Raw genomic sequence first — 7026 nt, 5'->3', positions numbered from 1 at the left:
AGGACCTGCGCGCCTCAGGCACGATCGGCTTCCAGGCGACTGCGGAGCGGGGTAGGTGCGTTTCTCACTTTCGCTACTTTGTACTTAAATATTAATGAAGGGATTTCCAAGGGGGCCCTTTTTCGGGGCAGGCCTTTCCAAGTCGCGAGGGCACCGAAGGAGGTTGTCTCGGAACCGAAGCCACCAGTCTTGGGCACCACCGAGGACCTGCGCGCCTCAGGCACGATCGGCTTCCAGGCGACTGCGGAGGGCGGTAGGTGCGTTTCTCACTTTCGCTACTTTGTACTTAAATATTAATGAAGGGATTTCCAAGGGGGCCCTTTTTCGGGGCAGGCCTTTCCAAGTCGCGAGGGCACCGAAGGAGGTTGTCTCGGAACCGAAGCCCCACCAGTCTGCAAGAACTCCGAGGTCGCCCTCAATTCGGAACTTGGAATTTGTGAGATACGACAGCCTTGTGGCTCAGGTGTGCGGACTGCTAGCCAGAGTGGAATTTGTTGAATACGTAAAATAAATCCTAGCGGGCATCGTAAACAATAGAGAAAATAATCTGTTTTTGGGTTAGATGTGTTTGGGAAGGTTATGTGAAGCCATAGTCCTTTCTTGAAAAATTGAACTCTTTAATTTACCTTTCATATACTTCCTGAGTCCTCTCTTTTTCTCCTTTTCCTTTCTCTTCCTCTTCCTCTTTCTTTTCTTTTTTCTTTTTTCCTGCTGGCAGGGCAGTCCCGAGAGTTGATTTAGAGGAAAACCTCGGTCCAGCGTTAGCAGCGCTCCGCCGTGGACCAAAGGGCCTGGTGTGGAAGCGGTTGTTTATGGTGGCATAAAATGAAGAACAACTCATAACTTTTTGTAATAAATGCCCTTTTGTAGGTGGCTCGCACACAGGCCTGGCCAGCCACTCTGGGGAGGTTGTGGGGAGCAAGAAAGGGGTGAAGGAATGCTTGCTTGCCCTAATTACAGGGTTTTAAGGGAACGCTGAAATTAATTTCTGCAGTTGGGTTTCAAAAGCCGAGGCGGTCTCCACAGGCCAGCAATAGCTTCATTTTATTTTAGTTCATCAGTTCTGGCTATTTGGGATTTTAAAAATGTGTGCCTGTACTTGTGTGTACCTATCCTGGGTTAAAATGAAACCCATACCGGTGGGTATTAAGCCTGCTAATTTTTAGTACAACTGGGCCACAGGTGCAATTTCCTCTCTGCTCTTCCCACCCTGTTGATGTGGTTTTGGTTTACCTGGCTGGGTGCTTTCACCGCAGTCCGGGTTATGGGAGCCTCTTTCTGTAGCACCCCAGAGTCCTGGGCCGGCAACGGGGGACTGTGGAGAGGGCCTGAGTTGACTAGGCCTTCGTCTCGCTGGTCTGCTTGGTTCCTCTTGCTCCTAGGCAAGAACCCCCAGGAATGAGGAGACCATTTCAGCAGGGTCTGGCCGGCTATGGCAGAGGCCAGAAGTTTGTTTCTGTCCTCGGAGGGCTAATCTTGGCTATCTTTTTGCTAGTCTGCTTTCCCCTTCCCTCCTTCCACATTGCTTTGAATTTTTATTTATGACTTTCTCAGAGGCAGCTGGCGGATGTGAAATGGGGTGGGACCTTCGGGATGATCTCAGAAGCAGAGGTGCCACTGCTGAAGGCATGCCAGTCTGGCCGGAGCTGCTGCTTGGCATGGCGCTGGCAGTGCTGAGATGAGTCCTGTGACGCTCAGGTTCCGTTGTGGCCTCACCTGCAGAATGCTAGAGATGTCTTCCCTGGTCCACAGGAAGCCAGTGCTGTAGGGCTTGCTGGGCAGCAGTAGTGTGGTATCCTGCTAAGGCCATTGGATATTGCCCAGGATTAATACAGACCTCAAAACAAGGGGCACCATCGCTCCCTCTCCCTGGGCCAAAGAGCTGCACCCAAGGCAAGCAGCAAAGCTGGGCCCCTGAGGAGGCAGACGGTCCCCGGGCTGTCGTCATTCGTCAAAACTGCCACAGAGTGTACCCAGGTCCACGGACGGGATCGGGTTGAGTGTCTTCTAAGCACAGAGAGCCTGGCCAGGGTGTCTTACCGTGCTGGAGTACTCTATCTCCACACCCACAAAAGAGGAGGCCCCAGAAACGAAAGTGGTCCTTGTCTGATTTTTCTCATGGCTGGATTTTGTGTAAGGAACGGGGTGCATAGGGCCCTGGAGGAATGCAGTGCAACATGGGCCGGTGGGTGGATGGGCCTCGGCTTTTGTGTTAAACCGGGGCCAAGCCCAGGATGGCTTCTTGCCTATGCCAGGCACCTGCCATGCCACAGACCTGCCTGGGTGTGGGGTCTCTAGGTCACTGCCAAAGGGTCCGGCCAGGCTCCGCCATGAGGCCCACTGGTGCCTCCACCATGGCTGGATCTCGTGCCCGCTACCCAAGCAGGTGCAGCCAGCTGTTGGCTTTGCCCGGCAGGGCTGGCATGGGGCTCTGCAGAGGGGTTGCTTTCCATCCGCGTGGTTTGCAGCTGGCCGGGCAGCCTCTCTGTAAACTCCCTCACTTCATCCCCCTAGGGGCCCCGGAGCCTGGCCCAGCCCAGCATGGATGAGGTCATACCAGGAGGCGGTGGAGAGGGACTCAGAGGTCTTTGCCCACCCAGATGGGCACCAGCCAGGCAGGTGTGCCCTTCGGTCCAGCAGAGCATCTTGTGTCCCCAGTGAGGGGCGGTGTTTAGGAAGGAAAGGACAAGAAGCCACCATCGCTCACTTGGGTGCTGCTGTGGTTGGGTTTTGAACGTACATTTGCGTGTTAGAGAGGAGGAAGACTCTCGTGGAAATCTCAGCAAGCAGGAGCATCCACATTCACAGCAAGCCTGGAGCCCGAGCATCCCAAGCTCAAATCTGTCCCTGCTCCTGGCTCACTGTGTGACCCTAGGTGAGTCCCATCACCTCCAGGAGCCAGAAGTCCCCTAAGCTCTAAAGCAGGAATATGGACACTGACGTTATTCAAACAACACTGTTTCCATAAAGCAGCGCTCCTGGCACATGGCTGGGGGCATTAAATGGCTTCTGTTCTGGTCCTTTTCGTAAGTAGCAATGACTCTAGTTACTAATATAGTTTGTTTATTGTTACCACTTATTATTATTTCATGTGTAGTATCATATTCTGAGAAACAGAGAGCCCAGTTTTGGTTTCCCAGGCACAGGCATGAAGTTGTTTACCTCCCTACCCTGCAGGTGGTAGCACATGTGGACCTGGTAGCTTTGGAGGGGTGGGCTGAAAGGAGAAGCCAGCGCTTTCCTTGTCCTGGAACTCACTGTGAGCTGACTGTTGGGATAATTTTGTACCTCACCTTAGGTGCAGAATGTGGGCTAGGATTCCCTTGGGACTCACAGGTGCTGCGGGCAGAGGTGCCCCTTCCTAGGACAGGAGCGGGAACCTCCCTGAGGAAGGCAATCAGGGAGTGCCCGACTTGCAGGTGGTGAGTCTGACCTATGCTCCCCTTCAGGGTCCAAACCGGCCACACCAGCTGCCATTGTCCTTGCTGGACGTGCAGGCGGCACTTTGATGGAAGAGTTTTGCCACCCTAGTGAGTTGATGCTTCCTTTGCCCAGTTCAAGAGGACATTTACAGAATGGCTTACTTTAGAGGATTTTATCTCTCGGTGGATTGTCCAGGAACACCCAGCCCAATTGCCCTTTCAAAACATCTCATAGGGACAAGAAGGAACCCTAAGTGGCCCTGGTCATGCCTTCTGATGGGATAGAGCCATGGAGGGAGAAAAAGCGACAATTGTCTCCAAGCAGAGACAGTGGATCTGTTATACGAAATATTTGTTTTCAGAGCTGACCAGTATCCCGTTGGCTGGGACAATTGGTGGAACCCCAGTGTCTGGGTATTGCAGACCATGGACACCTAGTCAGAGACAGAGATTTATAGAAAAGAAAAAAAGAAAATCCCTGACCTGTAGCTCTTAGGAAATTTCCGTGGACACATCTGGCTTTCTTTGTCAGGTGGAATTTAAACTTTTGAAAGTTTTTTTCCTTCTGCTTTTTTTTTTTTTTAAGGCTCTGTGAGGCGAGGCGGCCAGGTTTTAGACCTCAGGCCCGGATGGGACCTCCCTCAGGCCAGGCCTTCTCAACCTTTGTCTACCAGCAGCAGGGCCACACACAAAAAGGTGAGAAACAGGGACAAGAGGGAGAGTAGGTCCACAGCAGGCAGGAACTGGGGGCTTTGAGGGGGCAATTTGGACCATGTTTGAGGTTTTCTAGAGTTGTCTGGTCTACCCCAAATCCTGTGCTCAGAGCGTTGTGGGAGTCTGACGAGAACCTGCACCCGGGCCCTCAAACACCCTCCTAGTAGCACAAGGTGTTTTTGTGACTTGTAACAAGCCTGGCCCAGAGTGAGTGCTGGATGGCTATGTTCTGAATTCATAGATTAGACAGAAGTCTCCCGGAGGCTTCCATTTGTGTGTCTGCATGAGCACCCTGCTAGGGCTGCCCCTGGCTGTGGACCTACTAAGGAGAGAGCTCCTGCGGTGTGGGTTTTTCTGAGGGACACGGCTGTGATGTCACCCTCCCTGGGTGATGAGGGTACCCTCCCTTCCTGGTCATCCAAAAAGACTTTGTTAGCAATTGCTATTTGTTTTCAACATAAGGTTTTTTGGTTTTGTTTTTTTTTTTTTTAATTGCTATCTTATCTTTTGTTTTATTTTATTTTTTTAATGTGGGAACCGAACCTCTTAGCTATGGCCCACTATGACTTGTGCTCCTTTTGGGGGCTGTCCTATGGCTTCCAGGGTCTTGGGAAGAAGTGGTAAAACTGAAATCCTGGAACAGAATGAAATCTTGGGACAAGACACAGGAAACACCCAGGTCACAGGTTTACATGTTTTGTTTGTTTGTGGGGTTGTGGGCTCAAAGATAAAAGGCAGCTTGGTCTTGGCATCACATTTGGTGGGAGTCTGGCTTCCGGGATCTCCCCTTTCCCCATGGCCCAGATCCCCCTGTGCACAGATGTCTGGGACTTTGTCCCTGCAGGTCCCGGGGAGGTAACTGAGCAGAGATGTGACCCGCAGAGGCCATGGTTAGCGTCATTAAATAAAGAGGTTGTGTTGGCAAAATGTGCACAGGAGTTACACAAAGTAAAAAGGCCAAACTATATGCATTTTAAGATTCAGTAGGATTTTCCCTTATGATTACAGGATGCATCCATTGCCTGGGCTTTCTGGTACCTGGGTTGGTTTTCCTGTGAACCAGGGGTTTCAGCAGGAATTTCAGATGTCAGGAAGAACATTTAGCTGAAATATTTGCCTGCTGATTTGGGCCTCTTAAATTCAGAAATACCTTTCATGTGTTTAAGAGAGATATTTACATTCAAATCAGGCTTTTATAATTACATTTTAAATTATAATAAAAGGGTGAAGCCAAGGCTGCGGTTCCGTGGTGGGAAGAGCTTTGGTGAGGAGGGCGCGCATCACCCTGATCCGCCTAGGTGATTCTGGCCAGAGGGACTCAGGCACCAGACGGAGTCCCTGGATGTCACCTGTGGAGCCCTCCCACCCCACCGGGAGGAAGCTTGTACCGCACAGGCACAGAGCCTGTGTCCTGAGCCTCCAGAGGCCCAGGGGCCTGCTAGGGCGGCAGCAGGGCCGAGGCTGTCCTGGACACAGCATTGGCTGCCTCTGGTCTTGGAGACACGGCGGGGGTGGGGGAGACACCTCCTCCTGTAGCTGCGAACTGGGCTCTGCCTCCTCTCCTCATCCTGGGCAGGCTTCCAAGGAGCCGCTCATGTTTGGTGGCTTCCCTGGTACTGCGGGCCGGTGGGCAGGCCCCGCTCTGCCAAGCATGGGGGACCTTCTCCTCCTGGGGCTGGGCTCTTGGCAGCCATTGCACACCATAGCTGGCACGAGTCTCCGGTGTTCCTGGTCAAGCGCATGGCATCGGAATCCTACCTGCTTTGTCTGTGGCATCAGCTGGCAAGCAGTCACATGGCCAGTTGTGTGACCAGAGCTGAGGACTCAGGGCTCCTCCCGAGATGTTTCCTTCTTGCTGTCTCATCGCCCTCCGTCCTTGCTTTCGGTGTGGCTCTGAGTGGCCACCAAGCAGTGCTGGAATAAAACACAACCCAGGTAGCTGGAATCTCCCACCCTAAGGTGGGTTTAGACATTGTCTCCCCAGCTGCCCTTTATCTAGCATCACAGACGGAAGGCCCTAAAGTGTCCCAGATATGTGAGCCTCCAGGGGACCAGCCATCCCCTTGGTACGTAGTTGGCCCTGCTGTACCCAGTGTCCCTGAGGTGGTACAGCTGCTGGGGAGCCCCTTTCCATGCCCCAGGCTGTCGTGCGTGAGTCCAGCCAGCATCACACAAAGGGCGAGGTGAGGCCCAGCTGCTTTGATGATCCAGCCTTCGCTGGATACCTACAGGACAGGGTAGCAGGCCTGCTAGACTTCAGAGAACATGCACAGAAATCCCCAGGCCTTCCAGGCCGGGCAGAGGCTACAACACAGGAGAAGGGATTGTCCCCACGGTGTCCACAGTGGTGGCAAGAACCGGTTCTGGTGACCCTGAAGGATTTCTGAGGGTCTAAGAGGATAGGGGTGCCCTCTTCCTTGTCCATGGCTGCCTGGCCTCCTCCAGTATCCTCTTGACCCTGCTGGGCATCGGGATGGTCGAGTGGGTACCAGGCACAGAGCTCAGCACTCTGTTTTTCGTCCTGTGCCCCAACGGCCCTGAATGGTAGGGGCCATTAAGCCCTTTCTTTGTATGGGTGGGGACACTAAGGCCGGAGAAGGTTCTGGCTCACCCGCAGTTAGATGGAAATGGGACACAGGCTAGATTCAAACACGAGGTCCAGACTCCAGGCCACAACAACGACAGCCTCCGTGGGTGGCTTCAAGGGCCATGGCCAGGGAGCAGATGGGATGGGGTCCCCAGGCTCACTCTTGAAGGAGCTAGCCAGGGTGCCGGACACTGCCCAGTCCTCCACCGAGCCTGGCGTGTGAACAATGCGGCCTCTATCCGGGATGAGCCAGGCCGCCTGGATGCCCGGCCCCTCGGAGCAGCGGCAGCATGGCGCCCGGGC

At 53.5% G+C, this 7026-nt stretch overlaps 1 long non-coding RNA gene across 4 annotated transcripts in view; it reads left to right on the top strand.

The window, feature by feature from the left end:
- The first annotated feature begins 191 nt into the window (after window positions 1-191).
- LOC117286936 overlaps window positions 192-7026 on the top strand; it is a 28724-nt gene continuing 21889 nt past the window's right edge. For 3 of the 4 annotated variants that reach the window (XR_004518096.1, XR_004518095.1, XR_004518092.1), the window contains exon 1: window positions 192-257. This is a non-coding gene — a long non-coding RNA (uncharacterized LOC117286936). The remainder of the gene's footprint in view (window positions 258-7026) is intronic. The other variant, XR_004518094.1, reaches the window with a different exon arrangement.

The sequence above is a fragment of the Fukomys damarensis genome, unplaced genomic scaffold (genome assembly GCF_012274545.1).
Source record: "Fukomys damarensis isolate Sample0158 unplaced genomic scaffold, DMR_v1.0_HiC HiC_scaffold_19, whole genome shotgun sequence".
Taxonomy (NCBI): domain Eukaryota; kingdom Metazoa; phylum Chordata; class Mammalia; order Rodentia; family Bathyergidae; genus Fukomys; species Fukomys damarensis.
The sequence above is the reverse complement of the archived record's forward strand: the minus strand, read 5'-3'. Positions and strand labels throughout refer to the sequence as shown.